We start from the raw sequence: 17,455 nt of genomic DNA, 5'->3' as shown, positions 1-17,455 counted from the left end.
CTAGTTCAGTTATTATTTTAGGAACCTCCATAAGATTTTCCATAGTGGCTGCACCGATTTACATTCCCACCAACTGTGCGCAAGGGTTCCCTTTTCTCCACATCTTTGCTAGTACTTGGTATTTCTAGTCTTTTTGATGATAGCCATTTAACAGATGTGAGGTGATATCTCATTGTGGTTTTGATTTGCATTTCCCTGATAATTAGTGATGTTGAACGTCTTTTCATGTACCTGTTTGGAAAAATCAGATGATCTGCCCATTTTTAATCAGATTGTTTATTTTTTGCTGTTGAGTTGTATGAGTTCTTCATATACTTTGGATATTAGCTCCTTATCAGATATATGATTTGTAAATAGTAGGTTGCCTCTTCATTTTGTTGGTGGTTTTCTTTGCTTTAGTATCTATAAATATCGCATTAGTCTTGTTTTTTATATTTTTATGTTCAAAATAATATCTTTAAGAATAGAAAGAGAGCTTTGTCCTAATTTGGCAGGTTGGAATGGGGTTAGAGGTCAGAATAACAGAGGCCTGACACTGCTGACCCGCCATCATTTGGTCGTTTCAGTCACTGATCTGAATCACTAATCATGGGTTCCAATTGGGACGCTCTGGGCCCTTGGCTACAGATCCCTGAAGGACTTCACCCTTTTGCAAAGTGGATCTGCCTGAATGTTAGGAGCAAGTTGGCATTTCCTCCCAGTTGCTTCATTTAAGACCGTTTCTGGGAGATGGTTTAGCTCTATAGAGTTACCCCAAATAGTCCCAACATGGCCCTATTTAAGGCCCGCATTCACCTCCAAGTGATGGGTGGGCAGTGGGGAGAAAGGCCCTCTAGTAATTTTTGATTTTAGATAGACTAGCCACCCATATTCCCATGTGAAATACAGGCTGGCTACTCCATGGACATGAATGAGTTGGAGTAAAACCCTACATGCATATCATATACACAGATATGTATTGAACAAACTGAAAAGTAAGGCGTTCCAGCTATTGCATGGGTAGGACAAGTAAATCTTAAGAAGTAAAGCATTTTTAAAAGTAAAGTTTTCAGAGGTATTTTTATTACATGAAAAGAGTTAAAAAGTTCTACTTTTGGTAAATTTGTTTTCTAGAGCAAGAGAAGGCGGCGGGTGGGGCAGTATAAAAATGATAAAATTAGAATGTCCAACACAATGAGGGAGTCTTTTAAACTTTGAGTTTTTCGGTGTTTTTATCAGAAGATATTCTGATAACAGAATAAATTCAGCCGCACATTGAAGATAACAGACAAACTAGAAAGTGTTGGAATAATCCTATTTTCTCACAAACTGGGAGAGGGTAACTAAATCTTCCTAAACATCCACCGTGTTAACTTCTACCAGAACTATGAAAACTTTAACGTCTTTTTTCTTGTTATTTTTGTAACAACCTTATCTTGAGTAACTGATAATGTTCAGTTTTCTATTGTTTTTCCTACTTGAAAGACTTTTAAGAGATTTCTTAGTATATTTAGTTGTTTACTTGTTTTTAACTTGAAACATTGAAAATAAATACTTTTTTTCTGAGGTTTTAATTTAAAAAATATATTTTATACTTTGAGTAGCATGGATTTTGTATTTATGATTGCGATATATTTTGGGAAAGTGTGTTGGGATCCTTTCTGAAGTCAAGTATTTGAGGTTAAGAATGAGGAAAGAAAATACCCTTAAAATCTAAGTAAGCGAGTATTAAATAAATTGATGTTTAATCCCTTGAAAGCCAGGGTTTGGTTGGATATCCAGTTACCTCGTACGTCTTGTCTGTTGAACTGATTGATGATAGGGAATCTGTTTTCCCCAAGTAAGAGCTTTTCAGCAGTTCCTAAAGGAACTCTTTCAAGAGATTTTCTGATTAGGGGAGACAATGCCAACAGTAGCACTTGGGATACTGTCTCGTTTGTGACACTGTTGCTTCCAAATGTAAGCTGTTCATTGGTTTATCATTTTCCCCATGTGACTGCTTTTTTCATAGTCATATCCACATATTATAATTCTGTGAAATTCATATGTTTTCGGGCAAAGGCTACAAGAAACAGAAAAAGGAAAATAGTATGTTAAAAACATGGGTAATGGATGAAAGTGATTTTTAAGAGTTTCTTAACGATGCTACTATCACTTCAGCAATATAGGACATTCCAAGGAAGACCATTTTCATTTTAGACAATCTTGAAAGAAACATTTTTTAAGCCTATTCCATTGTGTTGTTTCAGAGTAGAAACCTTAACGAAGAAAGTAATGAAAAGTTCTGTATCTTCCTTGACATCATTTTGAGATCAGTCAGAGCTGAGAGCTGTGTCTTTCGAGTTCTTTTGTTGGCAGAAAACCCAATGCGAGTGGCAGAGGGGCTCTGGTAGGGAGATAACAGACCCAAGAGAAGTGTTTCCATGTGGGATTTGCCCCCTTTTTTCAGATTCCAAATGGTGAACAGGGGAAGAGTTTTAATTCTCCTGTGAGAAGTAAAGTTTAGCGATCAAAGCAGAGATCGCTGATTCACAGGAGTCCGTTGATACCAAGTCCAAAGCAAAAGCAGGAAACGTTGACACGGAGTCACAGGTTAAGCTGGATCTTTCTGGAACCTGGATAGGAGCATGTAGGAGGGAAGGCTTCGCAGTCAGTCTTGTTTGTGGCTGTTGCCATATGTTAGTGTGAATTCCCTGGCCCTGTCTACTACTAATAGTGCTTCAGCCTTGCAAAAAAAAGTATTAATAAGTTTATTCACGTAGTATACTTGGTATGAGTCCAATAAGTGATGTTGCAAGAAATAACAAGTTTTGACAGCAAAATAAATTCTTAAATTGGGGATTTGGACATGGATTCTGTGTTATGCTATTAACCTTACTAGGAGATCCAAACATTACATTATTCGAATACGGCCTAATACTCTCCACTCATGGTTTCCAGTGCTTGACATTTGCCACAGGCTACACTTATTTGTACACTTTAATAGAAGAAATGCAAAGTGAAGGTGTGAATGTGGCTGTGGAATACTCCCACATGAAATCCGAAACTGATCTGTGTAATCAGAATTAACCAAGCAATATTGACTTTAATAGTGAAACCAAAATCAGGGTAAGCAGACAAATAATTTTTTAAAATATATTTTTTATTGCCTGGCCAGTGTAGCTCAGTGGTTGAGCGTCGACCTATGAACCAAGAGGTCACAGTTCAATTTCCAGTCAGGGCACATCATGCCCAGATTGCAGGCTTGATCCCCACTGTGGGGCGTGCAGGAAGCAACTAATCAATGACTCTCTCATCATTGATGTTTCTCTCTCTTCCTCTCCCATCCTCTTTGAAATCAATAAAAATATATTCAAAGTAATAATAATAATAAAATATATTTATATACAGCAAATGCACAAATGATCTAAAAACAGACCTAATATTGTAAAACCTGAAACCAGAACTTTTAGAAGAAAACGTAGAAGGTCTTTGTGACCTTAGTGTAGGCAGAGATTTCTGCATTAGTCTGTTTAGCTGCTATGACAAAATACCACCGATGGGGGCGCTTAGGAACAGCTGGTTTTATTTCTCACAGTTCGCGAGGTTGGAAGGCCAAGGTTGGGGTGCCAACAGCGTTGGGTGAGGTGGTACACGCCTCATTGTATCCTCACGCGGTGGAAGCAGCTAGGGACCTCCTTGGGGCCGTTTTTCGAAGGGCACTAATCCTACTCATAAGGCTCCACCCACAGATTTCCCAGCTCCTAAAGGCCCCACCTCCTAATGTTACCAGATTGGACATGAGGATCCAAAATGAATTTTGGGGGGACACCCACATTCAGACCGTAGCAATTTCTTAGGACAAAAAAACCCCCCACTATTCATAAGATAAAGCAGTGTTTGATAAATTGGACTTCAAGATAATAAATTTTTCTTCTTCAAAAGATACCATTTAAAAATGAAAAAGCAAGGCACAAAACAGGACAAAATATTTGTAACACAATGTCTGACAAAGGGTTTATATCTAGAATGTTTAAAGAATTTTTACAGCACAATGATAAAGAGAAACCATTGTTTAAAATATGGGCAAAGACTTGAAAAGACACTTCAGTTACTGAAAGCCTCTAATGAGATGCCACTTAGAACCACCAGAATGGCTCACATCCAAGAGGCCGAGAATAACAAGAAGAAGAACAAGTGCAACATTGCTAACGAGAGTGTGAAATGGCATCACCACTAGCAAAGCAGGGTGCTTCGTAGGAAACATACACGTACCTTACGACCCAGCAACTCCATACCTACATATTTACCCCCAAAGAAGTAGAAACTTATGCCCCTATAGAAACAAAAGACTTATTCATGAATGTTTATATCAGCTTTATGCATACTAGTCAAAAACGGAAAGCAACCTAAATGTCTATCCAGTGGGAATGGATAAATCGTGGTGTGAACATGGAATACAATACATACTCCTCATCAATAAAAATGAATGGAGGACTGATACACGCAATTGTGATGACTCTCACAGACATCTGGTGACTAAAAGGGAGTTGGCACAAAAGAGTACATATTATATGGTTCTATTTACAAAGTTCTAGAAGAGACTTAAGTAATCTGTAAATACAGAAATTAAATCAGCGATTATGTGGATTGGAGTTCATTGGGGAGATTGGCTACCAAGGGTACAAGAAAACCTTCTGTGCTGATGGAAGAATTCTCTATCTTGATTGGGATTTATCCATTCATTTGCCAAAACTCATTGAACTATATGCTTAAAATCTGTACAATTTATTGCGTGTAAATTATACTTTAATAAAGTTTAAAAATAAGAACGTGATGACATTTAAAAAATATAAGTAAAATATTGTTAGCATCTCGTTTTGTATATTTTTTAAAAGGCATTTGCCACATAAATTTATGGGGAGTTCTATATTTCTAGGGTGCTTTATTAGGAGGCAGTTCAGTGAACCTGTCATGAATAATTTAATTTTGCACTTAATAGTCGGGTTAAGTCCAGAAATAATGAGGTAGGCCCCACTCCCTCAGGGAAACAGTCCTTAACATCTACAGCTTTCACTTTTCTTTGAGCGTTTTATAATTTAAAAATACCTACCAGTTTTATTATATTTACTTTTCTGTATTTTCAGAGGCTAAATTATGTGGTGTCTTAGTTAACCTACACATGCCTTAAAAGCGTGAGTGTGTTCACTTTGGATTTACTTTAAAAAAATACTCCATATCTAATCTGAATCAGAAGAATCTGTCTTCTTCCACGCACCTCTTAAATCTTCCCAGTTAGCCGTGCATTTTTCCTGTCTTTTTTCCCTTCTGCTTTGTGTCTTGGTGTCCTACAGGTGAATTGTTGCCATCTGATTGTTCACTGGCCACATTCTTTGAGACAAAACATAAGCTTTCTGATTAAATCCTCCTATTTGTAAGGTTCTGGTCACTTTCCGAGGGATTCTAGCTTAGAGTACATGGAAGAAATACAACGTTGGTTTGAGTGGGAAAAGTCTGCACTAGCTGATGTATCATAAAAGTTTAAGCCAGTGCCAGATGTCTTAGGGACTTAGGAGAAAGGCAAAGAAAATGTGCTGGGGGTGGGGGTGGGGGGGGTAGGGGGGGGAGAAAGGGGAAAGGGGGAAGGAGAAGGAAAGGCACAGGCACGCTCTTGAGCAGCGGTTCTCAACCTGTGGGTCGCGACCCCTTTGGCGGTCGAACGACCCTTGCACAGGGGTTGCCTAAGACCATCCTGCATATCAGATATTTACATGACGATTCATAACAGTAACAACATTACAGTTAGGAAGTAGCAACGAAAGTAATTTTATGGTTGGATCACAACATGAGGAACTGTGTTTAAAGGGCCAGAAGGTTGAGAACCGCTGCTCTAGAGAGAGTGAGCCTGGGGAAATGAGGGGGTGGGGAAAGACACTGGAGAGAAAGAGAGAGGGGGGGGGGGTCTTGCTCTAGGTCCCTTGCCTTATGGGTTTTCAAAGGCAGGAATTTTAGGGGAGGTCTCAAGGGAGGATCTTAATAGCATATTCATCAGCTTTCCTGGTATGTCCTTTCGTGTTCGCGGTCTCTACTGATTGGTCAGTGCCAGGGCTGGGGGTCATTCGTCATCGCAGTTGGTCCTGATGTCAGCCATGGCATCACCCTGCCTGGCCTTGCTGCTCTTCTGGTCCTGGAGCTGAAATACAGCTGAGGCCTAGGTGTTCTCTCTGAGGTTTAATGCTTAAGGGAGTAGTCATGCAGGCTTGTATGAGAATCTTATGAGGCCATTCTCCAGCCCCCCTTTTTCTTCTGAAGGGGTCTACCACATGACTAGCATCGTACCAGGGGAGGAAAGGCCAGGGAAAGGTCTGAACCTCATGACCAGCGATATGCTAGGGGAGGGGAAGCTCACCCTGGGGACCAGGGCCCACCCCCACATTCTTACCCTCCAAGTGTTTCCTATTGCTAGGCCCCCGGGCTTTCTGCCCTGGTGACCTTCCATACCTGACTTACCGTTCCTACTCGGCTCACGTCTGTCTAACTGCCTCCTATATCATCCCCCCCCCCCCCAAGGGTTCTTGGCTCTGAATTCTTTAAGGGAAAGGGGTGTAGGGTCTCTTCTATAGCTGCTTCCTGCTGAAGAGGGCAGTTTCCTTCAGAGCCACGTGATCCTTGCTGTCTGTCAGAGGGCTGGTGAGGCCGGGCATGGAAGGAGGCTGTGATGGGGTTTAGAATCGGTAAGCGGCTGTCTTCCTGGAGTACAAGTCGGACTTGTAACCTGGCGAAGACAAATTGTGTTATAAATGTTAATGTTATTGGAGCAGAAATTAGAACAATAAGAACCATGACGAATGGTCCAATGAAAGGCAGTATCCAGGTAAGGATACTGGGGTTCCCCCCCGCTCCCAGTCTGGCTGGCCCAGATTTTGAATGTTATTTGCCCTGACCAACAAGTAACATCTCTGGTGATGAGAAATTCAGGCCCCAGTTCAGTTGACAGGCAGAAAATAAAAGTATGAAGACAGTTAACTGGTCTGCAGTCTAATGTCCCCAACTGTGTCTTTTAGATTCTTTTGAAACTCAGTTTCCCTCCTGAATTTACTAGTACCCTCGTTTTCATCAAAGAGCCAAATGAAGACCAATGTATTTACTGCAGTAAGTCCAGTTTCAGTTTAGCCTGATTATTTGCATAAACTTAGCAAGAGTCCTAACGGGTCATAGAGGCTCTCTTACATCTGCCTTGCTGGAATCGCATAAGGAACCTCCAGCCTGAGCTTTCGTTAGCCTCCCGAGGTGAGGAAGCCACGCCGCACAGTTGCCGTCAGACTTTGCCTGCAATACCTACAGGTTTTGGATTCTTTAAGTTCTTGAGGTTCCCCCAAAGGTCCTGATTCTTCCTCTGCCATTTCCCAGGAAAGCAACCTTCATTCCTTACCTGGAAGGACTGCCCTGAACCATGTAAGTAAGCAAGGTCCCAGGCTTTTCACCAAGGGGATTGTATCTACCGCCAAAGTCTTAATTCCTTCAAGCTTTCTGGTGACATTCAGAGTCTAGGCATGTCTCCCTCTAACATGACATTGCAGTCAAAGTCCTGATACCAGAGATACTTGACCTTATCTTCCAATTTTACTGAACAATATTCCTCTAAATCTTTGACTTATCAGATACCAAACACATTCCCAGAGATGTTTGCTCAGAAGCTAGGGAGGGGATCTCTGCCTGTTAATGCCTTGTTTGGGCGGCCCCTTAGAAAGAGACAGTTGAGTGAATAAACATTGATTTTGTGCTGACATACATTTTTTATTATCCTTATCTACTTCAGTGTTTGTTTTTAGATCAAAGAAAACCTAGTATATGTGCTGTGTACTCCTGCAGCTCAGATCCCTTTTACAGAAAAGAAAGAACAGTAGCCTGCTTTTTCCTTTCCCTAATCAGGAAGAATGAGACTAATAGGTGTTGACAGCAGCTGAAAAACAGTCTCATGTCCTTTATGTAAAGGGTTAGACATCTGCAGAAATCACTTGAAACATAGAGGGTATTTGATTTCATGCCAGTGTGAGGTTTTTAATCTGTTTTATTCTTTCAAAACTAAAAAGTAATCTCCAAGATTGAGTCTGAGTTATTTGTTAGGTAGAAAACGTGTTTGTGTGAGCTCCTAAGCCTCTGCTCCTAAGAAATCTGTTAGGTCATAAGTCAGTACGAAGCCATTTGTCCTGAACTGTACTGTGGATGGTAATTATTTACTAACGTAGTTGTAGACTTTTGCAGTGCCATTTAACATGTTACTATTCTTGATGTTCAAAAGAGGCTAAAGCATCATTGCTGAAACCTTTTCTCTTAATACACCTTTTATTAAACTTAGAAAGAATAATTTATCTTTAGCTTATTCAGGGACTTTTGCTTTGCCTAATAAAGTGATTCCTAATCACTTGATTATACTATTGGAATATTTTGCTTTCCTAAGCTATATTTTACTATGTTACTAGAAAAACATAAAATATAGTAGTCATGGCTGCAAGTGATGTTTGCTGGTAAATGCAAGTTGGATAATTTATTTTGAGACTGATTTTATTTGCTTTCTGGATTAACATTTTATTATTAATATATCTTAAAATAAAAAAGGAATTAAGAAGCTACCATAAACCTTTTTTTTTTTTTTTGGAACAAGTTGGAGCATAACATGCAGAAAATAAGATGGATTATGACATATTAAGTGTTCTGTTGGGTTAACATTTTATTTTACAAGTAGTTAAATAATTTAAGAACTATTTCTCCCCTTCAGTGTTAATGCTAAATCAAGCCAGTCTGAGATACATATTAGTAATGCTCGGGACGGAGAATACACACCTGTGGTGGGAGACTAGGTCATGGTAAACATGTTTGTACAGCTGTGTGCTGATGTTAGTTATTACAGAGAACATTTACAGACTCATGTAATGAGCCTCATTTTCAAACAACCATTCACTTTGGCTTAGAAATGACTAATTAAAGAATAACTTCATTTTTCAAATGCAGACTGTGTAAACAATATATAGCATTGCCATAGCTATCTGTAAACGCTGAACACATAAATTTGATCATAAGTATATGTTGGCTAATTTCTGAGGAAATAGAGACTTGTGAGATTATTTCTTATTTATAATTTATGCTTTCCATTGCATATAATGCCTACTCTTAGTCCCAGACTGAGTTTCCATTAAACTTTATTGCACTTACATGGACTCTTCTGTCATGCTTTAATAAAATTATAAAATTACTTAATTGGGTCTGTGTGAAAGCTTCCTTTATCATTAATAATTCCATTTATTCCACGGGGTTATTAGTTTTGGATAACTTACATGACTTCATTCAGATTTGTACTAGAATATGAATAAATATTTAAAAATTAGCTAAGCATGAGTAAAAGCACATTTTAAAATGTACTCATAGGACTTTGAGGATTAAGAAAGATATTTTATTCAAAAGAGTGAATAGAATGTTATCACTATGCATGTATTGCTGTAGTGTTATCTGTACAAATATATTATCTGAAAATGTAACAGGCAGTGAGTGGCTTCATCCTTTTGTGTAACTTTTGAGCACCTATAGGTGCTGTTAAACTCCAGAATGCCAAGATGGAAGGCTTGTTTCCCGCCCTCAAATATTTTAGTTTCCGTCTACCTGGAGAGAACACCAAGCATCTACCTGTAATTATTAGCCAGTACTTTTTTAAAAATCCTTACTCAAGGATATGTTTTTATTGATTTTTGAGAGAGAAGAAGGAAGGGAGAAAGAGAGAGAGTGACAAAGAGAGAGAGAGAGAGAGAGAGAGAGAGAGAGAGAGAGAGAGAAACATCGACCAGTTTTCTCCCGTACTCACCCCTACTGGGGATTGACTGGGTGTAGGTATGTGCCTAACCTGGAATCAAACCTGCCACCTTTTGATGTATGGGACGGTGCTCCAACCAGCTAAGCCACCCGGCCAGGGCAGCAATTCCTTTTTAAAACCTGCTACATGAGAGGAAGTTATTGTAAATCTCTTCAACATAAATGTAGTGGTATCTTTATTATGCCCTTTAACTCTTTTTAGAGCTCTTTGAAATGGATACTAAGTTATGTAAGAGGGCCAAGAAAGAGAATATAGAAACTCACTCTATCTCCATTTCTACTCCTGGGAAAACCAGTTCCGAGAGCGTTGGGTCAGTTGTTTTGCCTGTTGAATTTAATTTCTAAGGTGAATACAGAAGCATGGGTGTTTCGAGTTGATTTGAGGTTAATTATGGAAGGTTTCAACCTCAGTTCTTTTCATGGCACTACACACGGTGACTAACATATTACAGGTACTTCCTAAACGTGTTGAATTATTGGATGCATACAAAGGATTGATAAAATAGCCACCATTTATTGGCAGATGAGGAGGAGAGCCTTCTAGCAGGGAGAGACAGCTGAGGTGGCAAGCACTGTGAGAGGGTTTGTTAGTTTGGCCACGAGATGAGTGGGGATCAGTGAGGAATCTAACAAGAGGGCCTTACATACTAAACCAAGGCGTCCTAGCTTTAGTATGCGATCCCTGGGTTAGTCCATGGCTTTCTGGTCTGAGGGGGATTAGTTCAGTTAACTCTATAGGATATAGTAAAAGGGGGAAGACGCTAGAGCAGTGGTTCTCAAAGTGCGGTTCCCCGGCTTCTGCGTCAGCTGGGAGCTTGTTCAGGGATGCAAACACCGGGTCTCTACTCCAGAACTACTGTATCAGAACCTCCTGCTGAGGGGTGAGGGACGGGGAGAGACCCTGCACCCCATGTGAATGGGCCTCCCAGGGACTCTGATGTCAGCAGGCTCGCCGGGTAATATCTGGAAGAGAAGGGGCTCTGTCGGAGAGATGCCCGCTGAAGTCACGTTCAGCTGTAAATGGATGGTGTCAGGATTTGATGAGTTAGGACAGCTCTGCAGAAAGGACGACTCACTGAATGGACAGCAGTAGAGAGGTCTGTGGTTTGGTGACATGACCTCAGGCTGTCAGCTTTGCAGAGGGCGGGACACTTGGCAGCTCACCCAGAACTAACTGGAGGCTTCCGATTTACAAAGCACAGTGTTAATGTATTGTTATAGTGGGCACACAACTCGCTCCAGCCAGAACAATAAATTTTACACTTGGTGTGTTTGTCCTCCTAGAAGATAAAATTATAAAGCAAAGAGGTGTGGTGGACAGAAAATTAAATCAAAGGCACTTGGATATTCCTAAGCGTTATTTATGTTGATGTGCTCTAAGCAAGTTCCTATGTCTAGAATTCTGATGGATGTTACGGATTATAATAAAAACCAAGGTGGAATCTCAAGAATGGCGGTGCCCAGGAGAGCTTAATCCTACTTTTGTAATTACTCTGTAGGTTGCCGTTGTCTCCATTTGTGGTTTTTCTCCCAATAAGTTGTTTTAGAAACCAAGATTACTACTCTGTTAGATCAGGGCATACACCGCCTAAATTTTCCTCTGCCTTACCTCATTTTCAGTGCTAGATTTCTGTCCTCTCCCTTCTGTTTCCGATTTTCCCCTCAGATTACTTTAGTTTCTGCCTTGCTTTTTCCCCCATTGTGTGATGCGTTTGTCTTAAATTTATCATATTGATACTGGGCCTGTTTTCCATTCTCCACATTCCCTTTACCATTGGCCTGTTACTTCCTTTTTCTCATTCTCTCCTCTTTCATCCCTGTTTGCCTTCGTTTCCTCATATGTCAGACTCTTTTTCTACAAGGGATTTCTTAAAGTTAATTATAGGGGGGTTGATTCATGATTAATCAAATTGCTCCTTTTAACTGGAATGTATTCTCAGGGCTTCTTAGACGGCAGAAAAATAAAAGCCAATCACACCATATCCATAAGCCTCGGTAAACTTTTGTTGAACTTATTTGGTTACTTTAGGTTTCACTAAAGAATGTGAGCTAGAAAAATAGCAGAGTGATAGGCACGTGCTTTCATGTCTGAGCACTGACAGATGAGGTAGCGGGGACCGCGATGGAGCAGGGCCGCCATATGCAGAGATGTGGCTTGAGATATGAGACAATCTGCAGGGTGCTCAACCTGAGTGAGTCTATTTTTACAGCAGGAATGCTTTAAAAAAAAGTCCTTAAAAAACATGCAACTAAAAAATAGTGATTGGAACTTAGTACATTAAAAAGATTTATTTTGATTTTTGTGAAAAGTATCACCCTCACCCTATCTCCTTGGTACTTGGTAGTCACTTGTATTCTTTTAAAAGGTTTACCTATGAAATGAAATATAAAATTACAATGGAGTCATCATATAAAATACTAAGAAGTAAGCAAATAAGTTAATGAACTAAGTTTATTTTTTGTGGATAAAATAATTAGCTTTCAGATATCAAAATATTAGTTTGTGTGTGTAATTATAGAGTGGGGATGTTACTGTTAGATCCATATTATCTAAAATATGAACTTCCAAGTGACTTTATTTGAAAAAAGAATTTGGTTCATAAAATATTACATTACTCAAATTATATTCTTTTATTTGCTTAGCAATAAGATGTTGCCCTTGTGGCTTCCTTTTCCTCTTTCCCTGTAAAAACTATTTAACCTTTAGTCTTTAAAAAAATCGTAAGATATTGGCATTAGACATTCAGTAAAAGACTTGGTGAAAAATAAAATAGGACCCTCTTACTGGCATTTATCTTTGGGATAACTCTCAAAATTTTCTGTATAATTGAACACTCCAGGCCAAGTGAGGATAACTTGTTCCCAAGTTTGTACTTGAAAGTGGGAGTCGGTCATTTCTTTAAAAACATTCTTAAAAAATAGGTAAGTTCTGTTTATATAAATAATATGATTACATGTTTCTCTCCCCCAGCCAGGACAGGCGTCCCCTGACGCCAGGTGATCCGAAGGAAATCATTAAAATCCGTGGCTGTTATAAAATTCCTCGCTCTATTTGAAGTCAGTCTTGATCAAAGGGACCAGGATTTACATTTTTAAAAGGAACTTGGGCAACGCCACAGTTGAACTTTCCAAGCATAGGACCGGAACCCAGAGTCCAGGGTATTGCTATACACAGATTTAATTGCCTTTCAACATATATTATACCAATGGGATATATTAGTTTTATGCTTTGAAGTTAGGAATCAGAAAAAAATCCCTCTTGTGACCTGGTGAGGTCTGTACGTGATTATTAATTTGGATTCAAGGTGTGTTTTTTGACCAGCTCAGTGGCTTTGCCCTCAGAGACAACACGACGTGGACACCAGGATCTTACCTCCTTTTTCTGTCTTCTCACCTGCCCCTTCCCCTTTTTTTCACTTGCCCTTTGAGAAGGACACAGAGTTATCACTGTCAGAATAAGACTGTAAATACTGTCCCTTACAGTAGATATGCTGAGAGATCTTGTCACCTTTAGTCTTCGACAGTGTCAAAGAATGTAGGGAAGTTAAGATCATGGCAGCAAATACTGAGCATCTTTCGCATATCCTGGCTTCATAAAACCGGAGCTCAGCTCTGGATGCCCCGGCCACTGCCTTTGGTACCAGTCATCAGTGTGTCACTATTGAGAGTAACCGTTGTTGTAAATAGAATCACAGATGAGCAAAAGCAGTTATTTCCAAAAGGTATGCTTTGATCTAAGTAAAAGGTACATCTGAGCGTTATTCAAGATCAGGGGTTATGTTAGAGATTTGTGACGGTTCTGCTTGTTTCTGTACAGGGGTTCTGAGCTGGATCCCTGAGGCTGGGTTTGACTCCGTGCAAAGCCAGGAGGGTGTGGACGCGTGTTGTTACTAAGGCGTTCCACTTGGCAGGGGAAGAAGTGAGTGCTGCATTGCCTCATCTCCCAGAGGGCTGGCGCAGGGAGTGCCTGCCGCTCCTTTGCTGTGACTGAGGCTGTGCCCACGGTGCCCTCACTGTGCGAGGGAATGAGACTTGAGGATGCGAAGTAGCATCCACAGGATTCCTGGTGGTTGACTGAGATGTCCAGGAAAGCAGAGACCGTTGGGTGACTAAGCAAGGCAGATGCTTTAACTTAGGAAGAGAACAAAGAGCTTACCAGTTTCATTTCTCCAGTACTCTTTTTAAAAAATAAATTTTTACTGACTTCAGAGAGGAAGGGAGAGGAAGAGAGAGAGAGAGAGAGAGAGAGAGAGAGAGAGAGAGAGAGAGAGAAATATCAAAGATGAGACAAAATCACTGATCGGCTACTTCTTGCACGCCCCCTTCTAGGGATTGAGCCGCAACCTGATCATGTGTCCTGACCAGGAATCAAACCGTGACCTCCAGGTTCATAGGTCGACACTCAACCACTGAGCCACACTTGCTGGGCTCCAACACTCTCTAAAAAAATATATATATATATATTGGTTTCAGAGAGGAAGGGAGAGGGAGGGAGAGAGAGAGATAGAAACATCAATGATGAGAGAGAATCATGGATTGGCTGCCTCCACGCCCCACACTGGGGATGGAGCTGCAACCCAGGCATGTGCCCTTGACTGAAATCGAACCCGGGACCTTCGGTCCGCAGGCCGACGCTCTATCCACTGAGCCACACCAGCTAGGGCTCCAACACTCTTGTCACCTTTTCTTCCCCGGTAGTATCAGGAATTTTCAGTGACAGAACTGTGCAGTGTCTAAATACTGGACATTGCTAGTAGCATGGTGACACACAGCTCTTTTTGGTTTCTTTTGAAGGCAGAGGTCATCTTGGTGATATCTTGCTGTTAACATAACTTGGAACTCTTCGTAAATAATTGTGGGAGCTTATTTTACTGTTGTTGCTTTGTCATCAGCGTAACCGATTGCCCATCTCCTGTGGCGTTCCTGTGCCAAAGCAGTGCGTGTTCCAGTGCTTGTTACATATTAGTCACGGTCATTTTCGTTACACAGTTTTTTGTTATAAATGAATAGAAATGTTAAATTCAGTTCAGATATTTCCCCTTGCATTTTTGTCAGAGGTTTTGCGATCTTAAGTCATTTGAGTTCCTGGGAACAGGTTAACAAGGCAAGTTGTGGATTTTTCTTCTCTAAAGATGTTGACGGTTAAGGATACCTCAGAGACTGGGGCAGGTTTCCCCTGGCCCCGGGAATAGCGTTCGGCGTCCTTTGAGGAGGCCAACGTCTAGTAGACACATCGTAGCACACACGTGGGTCTTGGTATGGGTCTCGGGGCAGCTGCCTCGTCATGTCAGTTCCCACCACCAGAGCTGGAGCGTTTACCAGTCCACACCCAGGAGGTCCATTCTGGCTGACAGCCCAGAAAGGCCTGCCACTCAGGGTGGCAGTGACCAACTGGAACACTTGCTGGGCTTTCAGCACTGGGCTTCGCAGCGAATGTGCCCGAGATGCCTGTTGTTGCAAAGCCTGAGCGTGGAGCATATCAGTCATTGTGATGACCTTTGTTTCCACGTTTTCGAAGTGGCATTTGCTGAGCTTGTGACATGCTGTCTTTAAAGATATTAAGAAAACTTTTACCTTCCATGACCTCATCCTAACGTCTAATGTCCCTCATTTATAAATGTATTCTTTCCGTCATGCCTATGGTTTAAGTCTAACAACACTGCTATGTTGGGATATTTTAAAAGATTTTTGAGAGGCCTAAATAAAATATTCTAGTATATATCTTGCATTCTTAAATTTTGATAACAAATATTCTCCGTTCCTATTTGTTATTACATTATTTCTTACCTTTTAGCAGCCATCTCACAGAATTTTATTTTATATAAAAAAGTTCTGAAGCCAGGCATAGCACGAGTTGCATAATTTTGGACTGCTGGAAACTTCTGAATAATGCATAACTGTGTTTTCAACATATAAATCAACTCCCGCTACATTTGTGAAATACCTAACCTTAATAACGCCTTCTCTTAGAGTTTGGGTAATTTAAGGTTCTTTCTTGCCAACAATAATAGGACTACATATTATAAGAAATACAAATAAATAAAATAGGGTTAAGAGTGTTCACTTGCTTTCTCCCATATGACCTCAGCTGATGCGAGAGGATATGATATGTCACAGAATTATGTAATCTAAGCATTTAACTCTGGTGACAGGTGTTCGTGTGCAGGTGACACGTGAAATCTGACTTGGAAAATTAACTTGCAGGTATTTTTATTTCATGACATAAGGAAAGTAAGGGTAACTTTCGCCATAAATATTAGAAGTCTGACTTACAGAAAATTTTGATTTATTGGTCATAATCCCTCTGAACATAGGCATAACACATTCATTTAGATTCGTTTAAGGTCTGGCACCAGTGCAACTGAAGGTGTTAAGATAATGCTCTAATTAAGTGACAGTTAAGACGCAGCGGTCTTCATTCTGGCCATGGAGCTCCTGCCAGGCGTATCTGTTGTGAAAGTAAAACATCTTATTTTGAAATCCTAGATTGCAAACCAAAAATATGTGGGACATTCTCCAGAGCCCATGGGTGTATTATGTTTTGCTTTTAAATCTTTGTGCAGCACCAGATTATATTCTTAGACGATCCACAGTCTCGTTATTTTGTTATGGCTGAAATGATCCAGTTGTTTTTGATAGAAAATGATCAAATCTGAGCCTCCTCTCTCCTCCAACACACAGCACATTCTTTATACTTCATGTGGGAGACAGACTCGGGCAGCAAGCTGTTTACACTGCTCATGTCAAGACAAAATGTTCACCAGAATTCCAGCGTGAGACCCATCGTAAACTAACCTGCTGGAGTTATTTTCACATTTTAAAAGTTTTTTTTCATAGTAATTTTTCAGTTCAGTTAAGGAGGGCTGACATTTTTGGCTGCTTTTGATATTTCCCAGTAAGATTCTTTTTTCTTCACAGAAAAAAAGAAGACTGCCTTTTGTCTGAAAGTTACTAATCTCTGTACCTTTTGCTTTAACATATATACCCGAGCTTCTGATCTTCATTCAAATTTTTGGTATGTATAGATCAATAAGTGAATTTCAGTCTGGATGATCAAAATGCTTTCTGGATTACAGTTGGTCCTTGAACAGCACAGGTTTGAACTGTACGGGTCTACTTATATGTGGATATTGTATGTATTTTCTCTTTTTATGATTTAAAAAATACTTTATTGTAAGAATACAGTATGTAATACAGATAATAGATAAAATACATATTAATGAACTTTATGTTATTGGTAAGGCTTCTTTCTCGTCAACAGGTTATTAGTAGTTAACTTTTTGGGGAGTCAAAAGTTTTATGTGGATTTTTCCACTGCACCAGGTCAGCACCTTTAACCCTCCCGCACTGTTTAAGGGTCAACTGTATGGATAATTTTTCATCGAATTAAACACAGGATGTAATGAATAAGAATTAGTTTTATTTTGAGTAAATTTCCTAGATTCACCTATTTCTAAGACACTTTATCACAGAAATCATAATTGCTACAATAAAATCAATTGGCAATTAAACAGAAAGTCCATTAAATTTAATGGCTCACTGTGGGGGAGGCCTCTTTTATTTGTTTTCATTCTTGAAAAATGTTTCTGCTAATGCCAAGGACAATCCTACCTTGGAAGCCAAACAAAAAGAA

At 40.0% G+C, this 17,455-nt stretch overlaps 1 protein-coding gene across 9 annotated transcripts in view; it reads left to right on the top strand.

The window, feature by feature from the left end:
* Positions 1-17,455, top strand: part of DISP1 (dispatched RND transporter family member 1) — a 116,696-nt gene that overhangs the window by 37,319 nt on the left and 61,922 nt on the right. The gene's annotated exons all lie outside the window — the stretch shown is intronic.

The sequence above is a fragment of the Myotis daubentonii genome, chromosome 20 (genome assembly GCF_963259705.1).
Source record: "Myotis daubentonii chromosome 20, mMyoDau2.1, whole genome shotgun sequence".
NCBI lineage: Eukaryota > Metazoa > Chordata > Mammalia > Chiroptera > Vespertilionidae > Myotis > Myotis daubentonii.
This window is presented reverse-complemented; position numbering and strand designations above follow the sequence as displayed.